The sequence below is a fragment of the Mustela nivalis genome, assembly GCF_964662115.1.
Source record: "Mustela nivalis genome assembly, chromosome: 16".
Taxonomy (NCBI): domain Eukaryota; kingdom Metazoa; phylum Chordata; class Mammalia; order Carnivora; family Mustelidae; genus Mustela; species Mustela nivalis.
The window spans coordinates 32,977,772-32,997,795 of NC_139035.1; the positions used below are offsets into that span (position 1 = coordinate 32,977,772).

Here is a 20,024-nt window from a genome sequence, read left to right on the forward strand (position 1 = left end):
ACGTGAACCATGCTATTTTGGACCTTTTGGCACCCCAGCACTTGAGGAGATACCTGTGAAGTAAGTAACCACCTAGTCAACCCATACCTTGTGAGAAATAATAATTTGTTAAGATTTTAAGAACTCTAAGTTTTGTGGGTAGTTTATTATGAAGCAGTAGATAATGGAAACACAAAGTATTTTCTCTCCCCACATTCCCATCCTGGACCATAGAGGAGGAACATATATGACCTCTCTTCTCCCTTAGGTGTAATTCCCAAGAATAGCTAATATAATTCTGAAGAATTTGCCCATAGCCAGTTGAATAGTGTCCCTCCCCAAAATTTATGTCCATCTAAAAACCTCAGAATTTAGACATAAGGTAATTAGTTAAGGATCTTGAGAGGAAATCATTTTAGATTTAGGGTAGGCTCTAAATCTAATGACTGATATTTTTATATGAGAAAGGAGAGGGAGATTTGGACACACAGACACAAAGGAGACAAAGTGCAGATGGAGACAGAGATCAGAATAATGGGTCCACAAGCCAAGGACTGCTAGGAGCCACCAGAAGCTGGAGGGAGTATCCTCCTAGAAACACTGGCATCTTGATTTTGGATTTCTATCTTTCAGTACTGTGAGAGAAGAGACTTCTGTTGTTTTAAGCTGCCCAGTTGGTGGAAATTTGTTAAAGTAGCCCTACAAAATGAATATGTTGACATTCACTGTTGGATGAAATCATTGAAAGGAAATGGATGACCATAATTCCTGAATCTGTCTGTACCTGGTTGGGTGTACCAGGCCTGAGTCCTTAATCTGTGCATCTGATTAGAAAAGTGGACTTCTGAAAACCCTGTCATATCTCTGACTCTCGGGAAATTTTTCCTTCCCAATGCTACTTCATATGATTAAGTGTATCTACCTATTCTCTCCCAATCTAGGATTCTCCTGTCTCTTTTGATAAAGGTAGTTCAGTTCAACTGTAGTGTTTCCAATTAGCACCAAAGACAGTGTCTAACTTACTTTTAAAAAATGTTAGTGCAAGAGGCACCTGGGTGGCTCAGTGGGTTAAGCCTCTGCCTTCGGTTCAGGTCATGATATTGGGGTCCTGGGATCAAGCCCCATATCGGGTTCTCTGCTCGGAGGGGAGCCCGCTTCCCCTCTCTCTCTCTGCCTGCTGCTCTGCCTGCTTGTGATCTCTCTCTCTGTCAAATAAATAAATAAAATCTTTTTTAAAAATGTGAGTGCTGCCAAGGGACATAATTATAGACAAGGAACATATACTAAGGGACATAGTTTAGGAGTTTGGATAGCAGTTTGCCCAGGTAAATCCAACATAATATTTTCATTCACCCCACACTATGCAACTTGGTTTGAAATGAACTATGGGGGCGCCTGGGTGGCTCAGTGGGTTAAGCCGCTGCCTTCGGCTCAGGTCATGATCTCAGGGTCCTGGGATCGAGTCCCGCATCAGGCTCTCTGCTCAGCAGGGAGCCTGCTTCCTTCTCTCTCTCTCTCTCTCTGCCTGCCTCTCAGTGTACTTGTGATTTCTCTCTGTCAAATAAATAAATAAAATCTTTAAAAAAAAAAAAAAAAAAAAAAAAAAGAAATGAACTATGAGCTGAAGTAACATGTATCCCTTCAATAGTAGAAGCTTTCAGAACTACATGTGAATCTTCATATCTTTTTCCTGCTTTTGTATTCATAGAATCATATGGCAAGGTGACCTCCATCAGTACTGGTTTTTGAATGTTTGTAATGAGTAAATTTCGCTTAGTGCTCTATATTAAATATGTAGTGAGAAGTAATGTTGGTTTTTTTTTTTTTTAAGGTTGTTTATTGTTGTTGTTGTTTTCAGGTTGTTTATTGCCTTGGCGTAACCTGGCCTATCCTATCTATTTCAATACCAATATCAGTAAATTCACTGAGCATCTAAAATCATACTCTTCCTTTCTTGTTCTAACACCTTCAGAATTCATTTTCACACTTACTGTCCAGATTTCTGCATAGCATAAATAGCAAAATCTTATAATTATTAGGAACTGTAATCCTTTTCTTCTCGTTTTAAATTTGCAACTACCTTTTAGGGGTTTCTGGGGGTGCCAGATACTGTCTGTTGCAAACTCAGCATCATCCCTGCCCTTCTAAGGAATCTCCTGTATTATAGTGGCCAGAAATCTGGAAACTACATTTCCCAGATTCCCCGGTCATCAGAGTTTTGGTTTTGATTCCTCCAATAAGAGTTATTTCTGCTAGATTTTGGAAGGTGGAAGACAGAAGAAATCATTATTTTATTTTATTTTTTTTTTAGAAGAAATCATTATTGTTCAATCTTAGCAGGCAGGCATGTAGTCTTCAGTGACATCAGGTGTGAGATTTTCCAGTGGTTTCTAGGCTTTCTATTGAGCACCATCTGTTTTTGTGCAACATGCTATTGAGAACATTGGTGCTAGTCTCCTGTGATTCCTGAAATTTTCTGATTTCCATATATAACTGATGACTTTCCTTGTCCATCGCCTTCTTCAGCACTTCCAAAAGTTTTATAAACATCTAATCTCTTTTATTAAATATTTTCCTGCCTGAAAAGTAGTGATTTCTGTTTTCCTGACCGTAGACTCGCAGACTGTGGTCTAACTCTAGTTAGTATTTAGGCATAGACACCAATCAATCAGAGAAGATTCTAAACTAACCAAAATAGATTCCAGTTACAAACAACCAGTCCAGCTTCACTGGTGGTACCAGCTGAATATCACCTCTGGTTTAGGAATTGGAGAAATGTGTTTATGAGATAGGCCTGAAGTACATTGCTCTCCCTTCAGACAAGTATTCACAGTTTAAAGTAACAGCTTCATCTGATAGGTAAGAGGTAGCCGCATTGCTAGTGTGGTGTAATAAATATATATGATCTTTGTCCTGCACAGAGTTCCAAAGACCCTTGGAATTTCCTGAGTGATAGGACTGTCTGTTATCGTGCATTAGAAGTCCTTCTGAGCACACTTGACACTATGCTAATGAGACAACTTAAGGTAGCTGCCCCCCACCCCATAACCTTGGGATGGACCTCGGCACCAGAAAGATGAAGTGTCTAGGATATAGGAACTTTCAGATGCACCCAATGACCCCCAGCGAGGGAAAGGCAAGGGCAGCTACAAATAAAACACTACAAAAACTCTGGAACAATAAGAGTTGATGAACTTCTGGGTTGACAAACACATGGAAATGGGGAAAAGTGGAGAACTCAAACACCCTTCCCACAAACCTTGCTCTATGCATCTCTTCCATCTGACCATTTCTGAGTTCTATCCTTTTATAATAACTGGTAATTTAGTAAATACAATGTTTCTCTGAATTCTTTGAGCCACTGTAGTAAATTAACCAAACCTAAAGTGAGGGTTGTGAGAACTTCCATTCTACCATGGTTGGTCAGAAACACAGGAAACAACCTGGACTTCCAATTGGCATCTGAAATTGGGGTCATTCTTGTGGGAATGACCCTTAATCTGTGGGATTTGATGGTTTCTCCAGGTAGACAGTGTCAGAATTGAGTTAAATTTATGGAACACCAATTCATTAAGAATTGAAGATTGCTTACTGTTGGAAAAAAACAAACCACATTTCAGCTAGTAAGAGAGATTGATGGAACTGGGAATTGAAGGTGTTCCAAATCATTTTATTTTATTTGCTTATTTCAAAGATTTTATTTATTTGACAGAGAGAGACACAGTGAGAGAAGGAACACAAGCCGGGGGAGTGAGAGAGGGAGAAACAGGCTTCCAGCCCAGCAGGGAGCCCGAGGTGGGGATCAATTCCAAGACCCTGGGATCATGACCTGAGCTGAAGGCAAATGCTTAATGACTGAGGCACCCAGGCACCCCTCCAAATCATTTTATATACTCCAGGTCTAATTACTGAATCCCAGTCTTTCTTGATCAGTGTCCTTTCTTGCACAGGTGACAGATAACAGCAAGACTATAGGTTTAATGGCCCTGTAATTCAGTAAGTTTGAGGTCAATCTTTGAATTTATTTTCCAGCTATCTCAACACTGTGGTATTAGATATTTAGCAAAATCTAGAAAGTCCACAGGTTTCAGAATGTGACATAAGTAAAAAATTTAGGAATCTGAACATTCTTTCACTTTAAACTTTCTGGGGCCATTAGAAAAGTTATCCCATGTCATAGTCCTTGAATTCCTTATAATTTCCATGTATTCTATGTCAATAGCCCTTTAGTTGCCAATACTTCAAAAATCACTTTATTCCAGATAGTAACCACTGGTGGTAATTTAGTTAGTTCTTTGGAAACTATGTTCCATGGACTATCAGATCACATCACTTAATACTAACTGAGTTTTTTATACCTTCAGCTTTAATCATACCTTATGACTAACCTCCTCTTCTGCTCATATCACCTTCTCTTTTCCCTGAAGTTCTGTTGCCTACAACCATGTCTTTTCAATATCTCTGTCATATCCTCAGTTGAAACTTTCAGAAACTGGAAGTCATAAGAAAATTAATCTATTGAAACTAGGTCAGGTGATTCCTGACATCTCTAGGTATGCTAAAACACCAAGCTAAAGAGATTGGTACAAGGTGTCCCAGAGAGCTACATCCAGGACCATACCTGCCATCACTGGCCACTGGGCACTTCAACTTGTGCTACTGCCAAACTCACATCTTGTGGTCCAAGATGATCCACCCAGCTCATTTCATCACATACCCATTTAGAATGGCATGAAGGAATATGAGAAGTAGAGGAATACCCCTTTCCTTTAAGGCAAAGGTCTGGAAATGGAACACACTGCTTCTGTTCATATCCCATTCATCAGAATGTCACATGACCATACCCAGCTATAAAAAATAAAAATCCCCCCAAACCTGGAAAAGTGATTTCCTCTGGGAAACCATATGTCCAGCTAAAATTTTGAGGTCTTGGGGCACCTGGGTGGCTCAGTGGGTTAAGCCACTGCCTTCAGCTCAGGTCATGATCTCAGTGTCCGGGGATCAAGTCCCACATTGGGCTCTCTGCTTGGCAGGGAGCCTGCTTCCTTCTCTCTCTCTCTGCCTGCCTCTCTGCCTACTTGTAATCTCTCTCTGTCAAATATATAAATAAAATCTTAAAAAAAATAAAAATAAAATTTTGAGGTCTTATTACTCCAGAAAGAAGGGAAGAATAGGTAGCAAAGGACAATTTTCTCTACCAAGGTAACTTTTTGGAAATAAAAATACTCAAGGAAGTATTCTAGTCAAATGAAATTTGTAGCAAGAATAAAATCTCAAGATCAAAAAGACATGAAACATAGAAATAATATCTAGTGTTTAATTCTATAAAGCATGTGTATAAGTCAAAATTTAAATTAATGGTTATATGGCTAAGAACTATACTGAAATTGTTAAGGATTATTATTATTATTATGAGAGAGAGAGCAAGAGCACATGTGCAAATTCAAGTGGGATGGGGGGAAGGGAGAGCAGAGGGAGAGGAAGAGAGAAAATCTTAAGCAGTCTCCATGCTCAACACAGAGCCAATGCAGGGCTCAATCTCACAACTCTGACATCATGACCTGAACCAAAATCAAGAGTTGGACACTTAACAACCGAGCCATGCAGGACCCCAAAAAGAACTCTTTATTTTTTTTTAAAGATTATTTATTTATTTGACAGACAGAGATAAAAATTAGGCAGAGAGGCAAGCAGAGAGAGAGAGAGAGAGAGAGAGAGAGAGGAGGAAGCAGGCTCTAGAGCCCAATGTAGGGCTTGATCCCAGGACCCTCGGATCATAACCTGAGCCAAAGGCAGAGGCTTTAACCCACTGAACCACCCATGTGCCCCAAGGACTCTTTAAATAGAAAAGCGATATCCCTGATTATCTCTTACTTAGGTTTATCACTTGTTAATATGAAATTATTATTTTTTTTAACTTGTAAAAATGAACTAAGGGTCTCTTCAGAGGACAGGTGAGAGACCTATTTATTGTTGAATTTGGTATTAATAGAGAAATGTAAATACAGATGCTCAGAAAAGCTTGAAAGAAGCTATTAGAGAGTTCTTTGTTAAACTCAATATTGCCAGAAGGAATAAAGAGAATAGTGAAAACAGGAAACTCATCAAAATAAAAGAAAGGAGCAGGGAGGAAAACAATATAAATGTACAATAAACATAATGAGTTTATTAAGGAGTCTCAACTTGTTGGTATGGTAAAGTGAAATGATTAAGCTTGGGGGCACTGAGATCAGATTTAATGGTTTCACCACTTACCAGCTGTATGGATAAGGCAAATTGCTTAAACTCTCTGGGCTTCAACTTTTCTTTATAAAAGCAACATTGCCTCATGGGGTTTATTGTGAGGTTGAAACAGATTTGCTATGCGTAAAGTGCTTAATATAGTGCCTAGCACTTGGGAAGTGCCCAAAAAATGTTAGTTGTTGTGATACACTGTGACATTGGTAGTCTTTAGTTAACCACATTTCTTGGTATTTGGGTCCTTATACAACCCCCTCCCACATTGACCCTAGGCTTGGCCATGTGACTTGCTTTGGCCAATAAGTATGATGTGTGTAGAGGCATCCGAGATGCTTTACATCTTGGGCTCCCTCACCACTGTGATGCTGTGAACTTTATCACAGCTATCCTGCCAGAAAGTAAAGTCACATGAACAGAACTGGCAGGATGAAATACCACATGGAGGGGAACTGGGGCACCAGGCCAAGCCCCTGCTAAATGCAACAATATGTGCCCTCATTGGATAGTATGTGAAGAGTCCAGTTGACCTTTAGAGTCATGAGAAATAATTAATCATTATTATTTTAAAACTACTGTCTTGAAGTGGTTTGTTATATAGCAATAGATAATGAAAATATTATCATTCTCAAGATGAAAACATTTTTCCTTTTTTCCTAATAATCCCCCAACTGTGTTATGTCAACGGCTCTCCTCCCCTGGGTAAAAAGGGGAGGATCCATGCTGGAAGAGATTGCTGTCTTCTGTTGTCACTGCTTCTCTGGTGATGTGAATTGATTGTGCTTCATGACCTCTGTTCGCAGGTGTCCAAAAGCTGGCCTTTTCCTGGAACATGAGTGATTTTTTCAGGGTGCCTAAAGGAAGAGCCACACACCACACCTCATTGCATATTCCCTGAGAGCAAGATCTGACTCAGGTTTGACTTATTCTCCCTCCATCATTTCTACAAAGTTTCCCCATGGGCACCTTCTCCTGGGTTCCCTTAGCCCAGAGATAAGAAAATGTGTAGAACAGATAGCTCAAGCCCTGAAATTTCTGGATATTTCCAATACTTTTATTTTACATTTATTCTTGAAAAGCAGTGTGGCTAACTCTATTTCTCCCTCACATCTATTTTTGTTATCATTACCATGTATTTTAATTCAACATATATTTTAACCTCAACAAGATATTTTCATTGTTTAACTAGTCAATGTTCATTTAGTTTTAACCATGTAGGTACCCTTTCTTCTTTCTTTCTACCTTATGTTACTGAGCTTAAATCAGGGATCAGTTTCTTTGCCTGAGGAACTGTTACAATGTTGCTTTTGGTGTGGGTCTACTGGCATTAAATTCCCCCAAGTTTTTGTGTGTCTGAAATTTTCTTTATTTCATTCACTTTTGAAAGATATTTTAACTTGGGGCGCCTGGGTGGCTCAGTGGGTTAAGCCGCTGCCTTTGGCTCAGGTCATGATCTCAGGGTCCTGGGATCGAGTCCCGCATCGGGCTCTCTGCTCAGCAGGGAGCCTGCTTCCCCCTCTCTCTCTGCCTGCCTCTCCATCTACTTGTGATTTCTCTCTGTCAAATAAATAAATAAATAAATAATCTTAAAAAAAAAAAAAAGAAAGATATTTTAACTAGATATAATTTTCTGGGTTGACTGTTACTCTCTTACTTAAATTTGAAAATTTTATTCCATTGTCTTCTGACTTCCATATTTTCTTTTGAGGAGTCATCTATCAGTTTTTATTGGTACTTCCCTAAAATTATGCATCTCTCCCTTTTGCTCTGTTTTCAGGTTTATTCCTTTTTCTTTAATTTTTAACAATTTTACTCAGACGTGTTTAAGTATTATTTTCCTTATATTTGTTCTACTTGAGGTTTTTCAAGCTTTTTGAATTGGTGGCTTATTGTCTTTCACCAATTTTGGAAAATTCTCAGACATTATCTTTTCAAATATAATTTGCCTGTTCTCTTTCACCTGTCCTTTGGGATGGCATATTTTGATCATTTTACCATGCCTTACAAGTCCATTTTATAATTCTCTTCATTTTCCCTTTTTTTTTATTTGCTTTAATCTGTATAATTTCTTCTGACCTATTTTCCAGTTGACTAATCATCTTTTCTGTTGTGTCTGATTTGTTTTTAACCCTATATATTGAGTACTTTATTTCTGAAACTTTATTTTTAAATTCTAGATTTCTACTTGATTTATTTTTACATGTCTTCAGGTCTCTAATAAAATTCCCTATATTCTCACCTATTTCTGCATCATTCCCTTGATATTTTTGAATATATTGTAATTTTAACTTATAAGACTGACAACTTCAAAAAAAGGATTCATCTGAATATCTGTTTCTACTGTATTTTTATTTTGCTTTTGCCAGTACATTTTTTATTTAATGCTGGACATTGTATATGAAACTTTGAGAGGCATTGGATGATGTTATCTTCCTCCAAAGAAGATTAAATTTTCTTCTTGCCCTCATTTAAGTAGAGGCAGATTAATCATTGGTCCTATCAGGCTTTGAGATGATTGGAGGCTGGGCTTAACACTTTGTAAGGGATGATATATTACTTTGTAGGCTTTAAACTTGAATATAGTCATTCAGAAATCTCTACTTGAAAACTGACATATTGTCCAGAATTCCTTCTCCACTTCAGGCTCTGAACTCCCTTTTTTGTCTGTTTAGCTACATATGACTGTCTTAATCTCTGTATATCCTTTAAACACCTTAACAAATTTGAGGTGTGTGTGTGTGTGTGTGTGTGTGTTTGCTTTGTTTTGGTATTTTGTTTTGTCTTTACCCTTACTGTTATTCTTCCTTACCCTATTCCCATAGGACTTAGGATTCAGAGAAATTCTTGGAGACAAAATCCTTGTGGAATGCTATATTCTTTTCTCTGTGATTCTCTTCTCTCTGAGATCCTGGCCGCTGTACTTGTCTTGACTCTAATTTTTTTCTTCCTATCCTGATGAAATTGTTAAAGATTTTGACCACTATTTTATGCTGTGCCCCTATCTCCTAGCTAGGAAATGGCAAATTCCCTGAGAGAAAAATTGGAGAATGTCCAGTTTATTCTAGTTTGTTTACCTCTCCTCTAGGATCTTGACTTTTGTGGCCTGGCTACTGGGCTGCTCTTTAGTATCTTCAAATGACTGTCTCTTAAAAATCTTAATGTTAGACTTAAAAAGTAAAAATCTAAAGCCTCTACAGCCTTTTAAGGTTAAAAGAACCATAACATTTCCAACTACTACTTTTTAGACTCTCTAAGTTTTTAGCATCCCCTGGTTACACCAAATAAAAGATGGCTTTCAAAGTTTTTCTTAAACCATCTCTTCTGTTCTCTTTACTTGTGACATACTCATGTCAGTGTCCATTATGTATCTATTTTTCCCTCTGAATGCATCCCAACAGAAGAGTGTTCAAATAACAACAAAACATAAGCTGCCAAATAGATTAGTTGAGAGGGAGAAATACAATTCTTCCTTAAATAAATAATGTTGAATGAAATTCTCACTTTTTGCTTACTGAGAATCAGGGTAGTAATCTTCATCAGTGCATTTTTGTTCTTGAAGTAAATAACTCCCTCTGCTCCTACTTTCTACAGCTCTCAGGTAGTGGCTTATCATAAAAGTGACTTTTCAAACCACAATTGATACCTATCTGCATTTGTCACTAGAAAAAAAAATTTGTACTAATTTTTAATACTTTTTTGTGATTTGGCATTAATATGATTATCCAAGATTCACTGACTGAATGCTTCTCTTGTTCTAGGCACTAAGCATGCAGTCATAAGCAAACAGACACATGGTTATTCTAGTCTGTGATAAAAATTGACATGCCTCAGAGGGATGATGCAGGTAGAACTTAATCACTCTTTTTCCTGAGTATTGCTAGGATGCTGCACTGTCTTGATTCACAGCTGGGCTATCTTCTCCTTCACTGATGCTTCTGAAATGCTGTGGTTTGTAGGGCTGAGTGCTTCCACACTGCATACTGTTAGTCTGTTTTTGGTGGTGATAATGTTGTCTTCTTTCTTGTTGCATCTGCCTTCTCCATGGTAACTTCTTAAAGCTGCCAGAATGATGTAACTTTTTCCCTCTTCCTTTCTTTCAGTCAGTCCTGCACAGTTGCCAGGGGAAACCAGATAAGTATTAAGTGTAATATTAATTCAAATATTATCTGTTTGAATAGAGATAAAGTGCATGGCTTTAATGACATCTATTTCAAACTAGCTTCAGGCTTCTGCTGCATTTACTTTAGGTTTTTTATTAAGCTCACAGGTGTTTCAGAGTTGAGGTTCCTGGAAGTCTTAATACCAGATAAATAGGGTAATGTCTATAGGGAGAAAGTCTAGACAATGTTGTTAGGGAAATGGGGGGGGGTGTTAAACATTTTGACCTATTTGAGATGGTCCTAGTGTTTAAAAAAAAAAAAAAAGACTCCAATATGAAGGACTAATGGTCTATAGGTATTTTTAACTCCTATTTTTTGTCTCCTCAATAAGCTGGTCAATCTATGCTCAGCTTCTCAAATTCTTACTATCTGTATCTCTACAGTTTTGATTAGCTCTGTCACATTGTGGCCTTTATGAACTAGTTTATTCCCTAAACCAGCCATTCTGTTCCCTGCTTTGTGTTGCCAGATGCTGCAAACCACAGTTTTTGCTTTGCCAGCTGCCCCCTGTAGGATTTGACAACAGTGATTCTTTACAGTGACAATGACAAGTGATTGCACTGTTTGGTTTCTGTTTGCAGTTCTTCCATTATACCAGTAGCATCCTTACTGTAAAACCAGAGATGTAACACAACCTGACCAGTGTCCTTCTTCAAAGGGTTAAGTACCAGCTTCTCGGGGCTCCTTCTCCAAGACTTTACATTTTAATAATACAGATGTCTTCATTTTTTGTCTTTCTACAACTCTAAGACTGGTACTTGCTTCCTGAGGTTACTATCTTTGTGATACCTTATCTTCTAGGATGATTACCTTTTAAGGCAAACAATTGACTAACATGACTACATGACTAACAATTGTTTAGATTAAATTCTTTCAGTTGAAATAATTTATGTAGATTTTCTCTTTTGAATTTGACCCTGACCATGCATATGTACACTTTTATTTCTTTCATAAGAGGTACCATATGTTTATGACACATTAAAAGTATCTAGAGGATGGCCAATGTTCATATAAATCAGCCCATAGTTCCTGGATGCCAGCTGAGGAACATGTGCAAAAAAGCTATTCAGATAGGAACAGGGTCGTGTGTAGTCATGGATTTCTAAAACACAGACATTTCTAGTTAAAAAAAATGAGCACAATGCAGAAAACTGATGAAAGCATGGGGAATGAGGTTTGTTACCATTCAATTGAGTTTTCTTTTTGGTTCTCCAAGATAAATGAGTGTTTCCAATGCATGAGGCTTGGGATCTATGCTGAAATAATCTGCAGCCTGACTCTCATGATAATTTTACTTAACACTTGTCATCAGGATTATTAAGTATAACTGGAGTATTTTTAAAAAATTTTTAAAGGTTTTATTATTTATGTGTTTGAGAAAGAGCACAAGCAGGGGGAGTAGCAGAAGGAGAAAGAGTGACAGGCTTCCTGCTGAATGGGGAGCCCCATGTGGGGCTCTATCCCAGGATAGAGAGATCATGTTGAGATCATGACCTGAACTGAAGGCAGACACAACCCACTGAGCCACCGAGGCACCCCTAGTTATCTAGTAATTTTTTAAATGTTTATTTACCCATTTGGGCTGCTTCTTAAGGACAGAGACTATGTCTGTTTTATTTCTTTCTCTATTTCCAATTTATAGCATAGAGCCTGGCAGAAAGGAGCACAAAAATTTTGGTAAATGAGAAACAGGAGGAAAAAAGATAATTTAAATCTAAAGGTCACATGCACAGAATGCACAAGATGTCCCTTTTTGGAAGTCACCAACTGGTCTAGGTCCCCAGGACATCATTCTCCTCTAAAATTCCTCTTATTTTATTGTCACAGGCTGTCCATCAACCAGGGATATAACTTAGTTGGTGCATATCAGCCATTATCATTCTACTTCCCCTTTCTAGTAAACTCATAGTGAAAAAAGACATCAAGATTTCTGGTTCTGAAAAAATAATAGGCCTGAAAACCTTTCTGCTAAAAACACCTAGAAATGCTGGATATAAGTTAAGATGACATTATTTTATTTTTTAAATTTTATTTATCTATTTGATAGAGAGAGAGTGAGCACAAGCAGGTGGAGTAGCAGGCAGAGGGAGAGGGAAAAGCTGGCTCCCCACTGAGGCATTATTTTATATACATTTCTGAGTTGGGTCCTGCTTTTTCCTCAGATTTTCTCTTCTGCTATTCCTTTCCCCCCTCCTTTTTAATGTGTTTAGTCCATTAGCATTCAATGTAATGAGAGATGTGGTTTAAGTCTGATTTTTCTTTTTTTTTTTCTAGTTGTCTCCTGTTTTTTTGTTTTATTTTGCTCTTTTGTCACTTTCTGCCTCCTTTAGAATTTTGTTTTTATTTGTTAGATTTTCAGTACTTATGTCTAGTTGTTTACTCCAGAGGCTATATTATTAACTTTTCAGTACATTTGAATTTAATGTTTCATGTCTCATAATGTATACATCTTCATTTATAGTCCATTTAACCCTCCATCTGCCATCCTTTATGCTTTAGTTATCATATGTATTACATCTATTCATTATAATCTCCAAAAGTAATTCTGTAATGTTTTTATAAACAAGTATTTTATTATTTTAAATAAAATAGGAGAACCAGTCATATATACTTATCCAGTATTTCCCATTCCTGATGGCTCTAGTTCATTCCTGAGGATCTGAGCTTCTCTTTTGTGTCATTTCCCTGTGGTTCAATGAATTCCCTTCAGCATTTCTTATAATTATAGTACACTTCTGGTAGTAATGAAATCTCCCAGTTAACCTTTATTTTAAAACTTTTTTACTTTTCTTTCATTCTCGTAAGAGATATTTGCTAGATACAGCATGCTGAATTGATAGTTTCATTCTTTAAGGATGTGAAAAATATTGTTCACTTGTTTCTGGTCCCATAGTTTTTGATTAAAAATCCAAAGCTATTGAAAAATTTTTTCCTCTTATGTATTATTTATTTCTTCTGGCTACTTTCACAATTTTCTCTTTATTTTTGGTCCAAACATTTATCAGTTATCTATTGCTGTGTAACAAATTATTCTAAAATTTAGCAGTTAAAACAATACACATTTATTCTCTTACAGTTTCTGTGGGTCAGGAATTCAGAATCTGGACACAGCTCTCTCAGTGCTCTGGTATTGGTCTCTTATGGGTTAATCACAGTTTTCTCAGGCTTGATTGTGAAGAACGGACACATAGCTCATGTGCAAGATTGTTGCCAACATTCGGTTTCTTACAGGCTGTTGGCCAGGTGTCTCAGTTTCTCATGAGCTGTTGACCAGAGTTTTCCCTCAGTTCCTTGCCACGTGGTCCTCTTCATAGAGGATCTCACAGCATGATAGTCTGTTAATGAAAGTAAGTAAGCAAGTATGGTGGGGGCGGGGGATGGGTGGGGGGAGAGAGAGAGAGTGCGCGCGACCAAGAGGAAAGTCACAGTTTTGTCATCTAATCATGGAAGTTATATCCCACAAATTCTGTATTTTATTCACCAAATACAAGTCACAAGTTTCAGCCTGCACTTAAGGAAAGGGATTACACAAGGAAATGATTACGAGGGGTTGGAGTTATTTGAAGCCATTCCAGAAACTGTCTACCAGTTTGACAACCATATGTCCAGACTTGGCTTTCTTTGTAATTATTCTTTTTTTTTGAAGATTTTATTTATTTATTTGAGAGAGTGAGAGAGAGAATGAGCAATGGGGAGGGGTAGAGAGAGGGAGAGAGAGAGAAAAGCAGACTCCCTGCTGAGCAGGAAGCTCAATGTGGGGTTTGAACCCAGGACCCAGAGATCATGACCTGAGGCCAAGGCAGACACTTAACTGACTGAGCCACCCAAGCAACCCTATTTTTTTTTTTCTTTTTAAAAGTTACTTATTTAAATTCGATTTGCCTAACATATAGTATATTACTTGTTTCAGAGGCAGAATTTAATGTTTCATCAGTTGTATATAACACCCAGTGCTCATTCCATCTAGGGCCCTCCTTAATGCCCATCACCCAGTTACCTCATCCCTCCACCCACCTCCCCTCCAACAACCCTCATTTTATTCCCTAGTTAAGAGTCTGTTGTGATTTGTCTCCCTCCTTGTTTTTATCTTATTTTATTTTTCTTTCCCTTTCCCTATGTTCATCTGTTTTGTTTCTTAAATTCCAAATATGAGTGAAATCATATGGTATATGTCTTTCTCTGACTGACTTACTTTGCTTAGGATAATACCCCCTAGTTCTATCCATGTCTTTGCAAATGGCAAGATTTCATTCTTTTTGATGGCTGAGATATATATAGATATAGATATAGATATATCACTTACATTTTCTTTATCCATTCATCTGTCAATGGACATCTGGGACCTTTCCATAATTTGGCTATTATGGACATTTCTTCTCTAAACATTGGGTGCATGTACCCCTTCAGATCAGCACTTTTGCATCCTTCGGACATACCTAGTAGTGCAATTACTGAGTCATAGGGTAACTCTATTTTTAACTTTTTGAGGAACTTCTGTATGATTTTCCAGAGTGCCTGCACCAGTTTGCATTCCCACCAACAAAATAAGAGGATTCCTCTTTGTCCACATCCTCACCAATATCTGTTATTTCCTGAGTTGTCAATTTTAGCCTTCTGACTGGTGTGAGTTAGTATCTCATTTGGTTTTCATGATCAACATGGGGCTTGAACTCATGACCCTGCAATCAAGAGTCACATACTCTACCAACTGAGCCAGTCAGGTGTCCCTGTATTTATTCTCATTGGGGTTTGTTAAGCTTCTTGAGTATGTAAATATATATTTAATCAAATTTGGGAAGTTTTATTCCCATCATTTCCTTGCATATTTCTCTCCTTTTTGGGGGGATTCTAGTTGCCTTATATCAGCCCTTTTGATATTGTCTCTCAGATTCCTAAGGCTCTGTTAATTTTTTCAAAAATTTCTTTCTGTTTTTTCATATTGGGCCATTTCTATTGCTCTAACTTACTTGGCTCTCAACTTTGTTTCACTATTAAATCTGCCCAGGGAATTTTTTCTAATTCAGATACTATATTTTTTAGTTCTAAAATTCCCATTTAAAATATTTAACAATGTTGTAATCCTTATTAGAAATTCCTTAGAAAACCCTTATTAGAAATTCCGTCAAATTTTTAGTATAATAGTACCTCAAAAATGGAAGTGGTCAGACCTCTCACAACCTCTGAAAAAATGATTACCTAGAAGATATTTGACACATGTTTGCTGATTTGGGGGTGCCTGAGTGGCTCAGTAGTTTACGTATCTGCCTTCAGCTCAGGTAATGATCCTGGGGTCCTGTGATCAAGCCCCATGACAGGCCCCCTGCTCAGTGGGGGAGTCTGCTTCTCCCTCTCCCTCTGCACCTGCCCCCCTCCACTGGTGTTTTCTCTCTCTCTCAAATAAACAAATAAAATCTTTAAAAAACGCACACAAAAAAACAAATGGCTGCTGATACGAATTTTTATTTATTTTTCAATTTTTATTTTTTCAGTGTTCCAAGATTCATTGTTTATGCACCACACCCAGTGTTCCCTGCAATACATGCCCTCCTTAATACCCACCACCAGGCTAACCCATTCCCCCACCCCACTTCCTTCCAAAACCATCCGTTTGTTTCTCAGAATCCACAGTATTTCATGCTTTGTCTCCCCCTCCGATTTACTCCAATTCACTTTTCCTTTCCTTCTCCTAATGTCCTCCATGTTATTCCTTATGCTCCACAAGTAAGTGAAACCATATGATAATTGACTTTCTTTGCTTGACTTATTTCACTTAGCATAATCTCCTCCAGTCCCATCTGTTGATATAAAAGCTGGGTATTCATCCTTTCTGATGGAAGCACAATATGATGTTGTATATATGGGCCATACCTTCTTTATCCATTTGTCTCTTGAAGGGCATCTTTTTGCTCTTTCCACAGTTTGGTTATGTGGCCATTGCTGCTATGAGCATTGGGGTATATATGGTCCTTTTTTCACTATGTCTATATCTTTGGGGTAAATATCAAGTAGTACAATTACAGGGTCATAAGATAGCTCTATTTTTAATTTTTTGAGGAATCTCCACACTGTTTTCCAAAGTGGCTGCACCAACTTGCATTCCCACCAACAGTGTAAGAGGGTTCCCTTTCTCCACATCCTCTCCAACACTTCTTTCCTGTCCTGTTAATTTTGGCCATTCTAAATGGTGTAAGGTGGTATATCAGTAAGGTTTTGATTTGAATTTCCCTGATGGCTAATGATGATGAACATTTTTTCATGTGTCTGTTAACCATTTGTATGTCTTCTTTGGTCATGTCTCCTGCCAATTTTTTTGACATGATTATCTGTTTTTGGGTACTGAGTTTGGTGGTTTTTTTTTTTTTTTTAAGATTTTACTTATTTGACAGAGAGAGAGAGATCTCAAGTAGGCAGAGAGGCAGGCAGAGAGAGAGGGGGAAGTAGGCTCCCTGCTGAGCAAAGAGCCCGATGCGGGGCTTGATCCCAGAACGCTGGGATCATGACCTGAGCTGGAGGCAGAGGCTTTAACCCACTGAGCCACTCAGGCGCCCCTGGGTGCTGAGTTTTTTATAGATCCTGAATATCAGCCCTTTGTCTATAGTGTCATTCATTTGCAAATATTTTCTCCCATTCTGTGGGTTACCTCTTTGTTTTTTGACTGTTTCCTTTGCTGTGCAGTTTTTTTATCTTGATGAATTCCCAAAAGTTCAATTTTGCTTTTGTTTCCTTTGTCTTTGGAGATATGTCTTGAAAGAAGTTGCTGTAGTTGAAGTCAAATAGGTTACTGCCTATGTTCTCCTCCAGGATTTTGATGGATTCCTGTCTCACATTGAGTTCTTTCATCCATTTTGAGTTTATCTTTTGTATGGTATAAGAGAATGGTTGAGTTTCATTCTTCAGTACACAGATGTCCAATTTTCCTAGCACCATTTATTGAAGAGATTGTCTTTTTTCCACTGGATATTTTTACCTGCTTTGTCAAATGACAGAACATTCATGAAAGAAATCGAAGAAGACAAAAAAAGATGGAAAAGCATCCTATGCTTATGGATTGGAAGAATAAACATTGTTAAAATATCTATACTGCCCAGAGCAATCTATACTTCAATGCCAGCCCAATCAAAATTCCACTGGCATTTTTGAAGGTGCTGGAACAAACAATCCTAAAATTTGTAAAGGAACCAGAAAAGACTCTGAATTGCTAAGGAAATGTTGAAAAAGAAAAAACAAAGCTGGGGGCATCATGTTGCCTGATTTCAAGCTTTATTACAAAGCTGTGATCACCAAGACAGCATGATACTGGCACAAAAACAGACACATAGACCAATGGAACAGAGTAGAGAGTCCAGATACGGACCTGCGACTCTATGGTCAAATAATCTTTGACAACACAGAAAAAAATATCCAGGGCGGATTTGAATTTAGTCATAACAAAGCCAGTGAACTCAACATCAGGCCATACAAAGTCCAGGAAAGGAGCAAGTAATACCAGGTATCTTTATCGACTTGTTTTGGGAAGTCAGGCACACTGACTTCAAATAAGTCTGATTAATAGAATACCAAGAAAAGAGAATGTATATCTTAACTTGCAGACAAGGACAGTTTTAATTCTGTGTAGCAGACAGATTATAAAATGGCTCTCATAATTTCTGTCAATTGGTGTTCACATCTTTGTGAAATCCCCTCCCCTTGAGTATAGACAGGACTTCTGACTTGCTTCTAACCAATAAAATATGACAAAGGTGATGGACTCCTGTGATTAAGTTGTATAAGACTGTCTTGCTAGCAAGACTCACTATTTGCTGGCCTGATGAAGGAAATTGCATAGTTGGGGAAACCTCCATGGCAAGGCACCACAGGTAGCCTCCAGCCTCCAGCCTCCAGCCAGGAAGAAGCTGGTCTTACCACCACAAAGAATTGAATTCTGCCAACAGCTGAAACTCATTTAAAAGCAAATTTTCCCCCAGTTGAGCCTGCACATGAGAACACAGCACAGCTAACACCCTGACTTCACCTTACAGAGGACCTAGCCAAGCCATCCCTGCTCTCCTGACTCACAAAATCCGTGAAATAATGAATATGGGTTCCCATAAGCCACTGAATTGGTAGTAATCTATTATGCAACAATAGAATATGAATACAAACCTCATTGTTGCAGAGTTGTGCTACCTTTTATTTTGTTGACAGTGATTTTCCTATTTAATATGCTGCTTGAGTTTTAGGAAATGAAATATTTTGAGAGCAGCAATTTTATAGAGTAATTGTAGGAAGAGTAGGACTCTGGGGAACCCACAAGAAAAGGTTTTGTTGTTGCTGTTGTTGTTGTTTGTTTTTAATGATCCAGTGCCAGCATTTCCATTCTTGGGGATTTCCATAGAAATAAAGTCTTATTCAGTGAGGATAAAAGCATGTATATATTTTTAATTGCATTGTTATAGTGGCAAAAGAACCAGAAACAAAATTTTAATAGCTAAATTGTTTTCCTCAAAGGCTGTTAGAATTCACATTTCAAAAAAAGAAAAAAAAAGGAACTCACATTTCCACCAGAAATGTGTAAGTACCCTTTTTCCTATGTCTTTTTTTTTTTTTGAAGGTTTTACTTATTTGTTTGACACAGAGAGAGAGATCACAAGTAGGCAGAGAGGCAGGCAGAGAGAAAGCGAGGCTCCCTGCTTGATTCCAGGACCCTGAGACTATAACCTGAGCCCAAGGCAGAGGCTTTAACCCACTGAGCCACCCAGGCGTCCCTTTCCTATGTCTTTTAATGGATCTCTCCTATCCATCTATATTAGTTTGCTAAGGCTGCCATAACAAAGTACCAAGTGGTTTAAACAACGGAAATTATTTTCTCACAGTTCTGGAAACTAGAAGTCTGAAATTAAGATGTCACCAGGACATTTTTTTCCTGGGCCTCTCACCTGGGCTTGTGGATGGCTGTCTTCTACCTATGCCTTCTCATAGTCTTCCCTCTGTGTGCTTGTATCCAAATTTTCTCTTCTTATATGGATACAATTAAGGCCCACCCTGATGACTTCATTTTTATTTAATAAGAGCATATTTTTGGTCTGCACTTATCCTTCATGATACTTCACAGTTGTAATATAATCCTATTTTTGTAAAACAAAAAACTATAATCCTCCTTTATCTGTGTGTTTATATATTTGTATATAATTATACAGCAATGACAAAAAGTATAAAAGATACAATATAGATTGGTAACATTGGATACATGAGGGTTGGAGAAGAGGATATGGTATGCAAGGCAGCAGAGATGTAGTAAGCAAGCAAACAAAAGTCCACCACAAAATCTGAAAAAGTATGGCGTTTATGCATGTATGGATAATACTGTACAGTTTAATATTTTTAAAAATGTTTTTCATTACCTATATATAGTTGTATAACAGAGTTGCAAATTTTCAGGGTACCTGGGTGGCTCAGTGGGTTCAGCATCTGCCTTTGGCTCAGGTCATGATCCCAGGTTCCTGGGATCGAGCCCCACATCTGACTCCCTGCTGAGCAGCTTCTCCCAGGGCCCCTCCACCTCCTGCCCCCACTCATGCTTACTCTCACTCTTAAAAAAAAATAAATAAAGAGTTGTGAACTCTCATTGACATAGAGCAATAAGCGTATCTTCTACAGCTGGGCTTGACT

The 20,024-nt window shown here is 38.0% G+C and overlaps 1 long non-coding RNA gene across 3 annotated transcripts in view; it reads left to right on the forward strand.

The window, feature by feature from the left end:
- The window catches only part of LOC309850289, an 85,878-nt gene that overhangs the window by 36,528 nt on the left and 29,326 nt on the right, over positions 1 to 20,024 (forward strand). Inside the window, exon 4 of one of the 3 annotated variants that reach the window (XR_014304169.1) lies at positions 7,020 to 7,562. The exons of the other annotated variants lie outside the window; for them this stretch is intronic. This is a non-coding gene — a long non-coding RNA (uncharacterized lncRNA). Of the gene's footprint in view, positions 1 to 7,019; positions 7,563 to 20,024 lie in introns of those variants that run through there. 3 annotated transcript variants of the gene reach the window in all.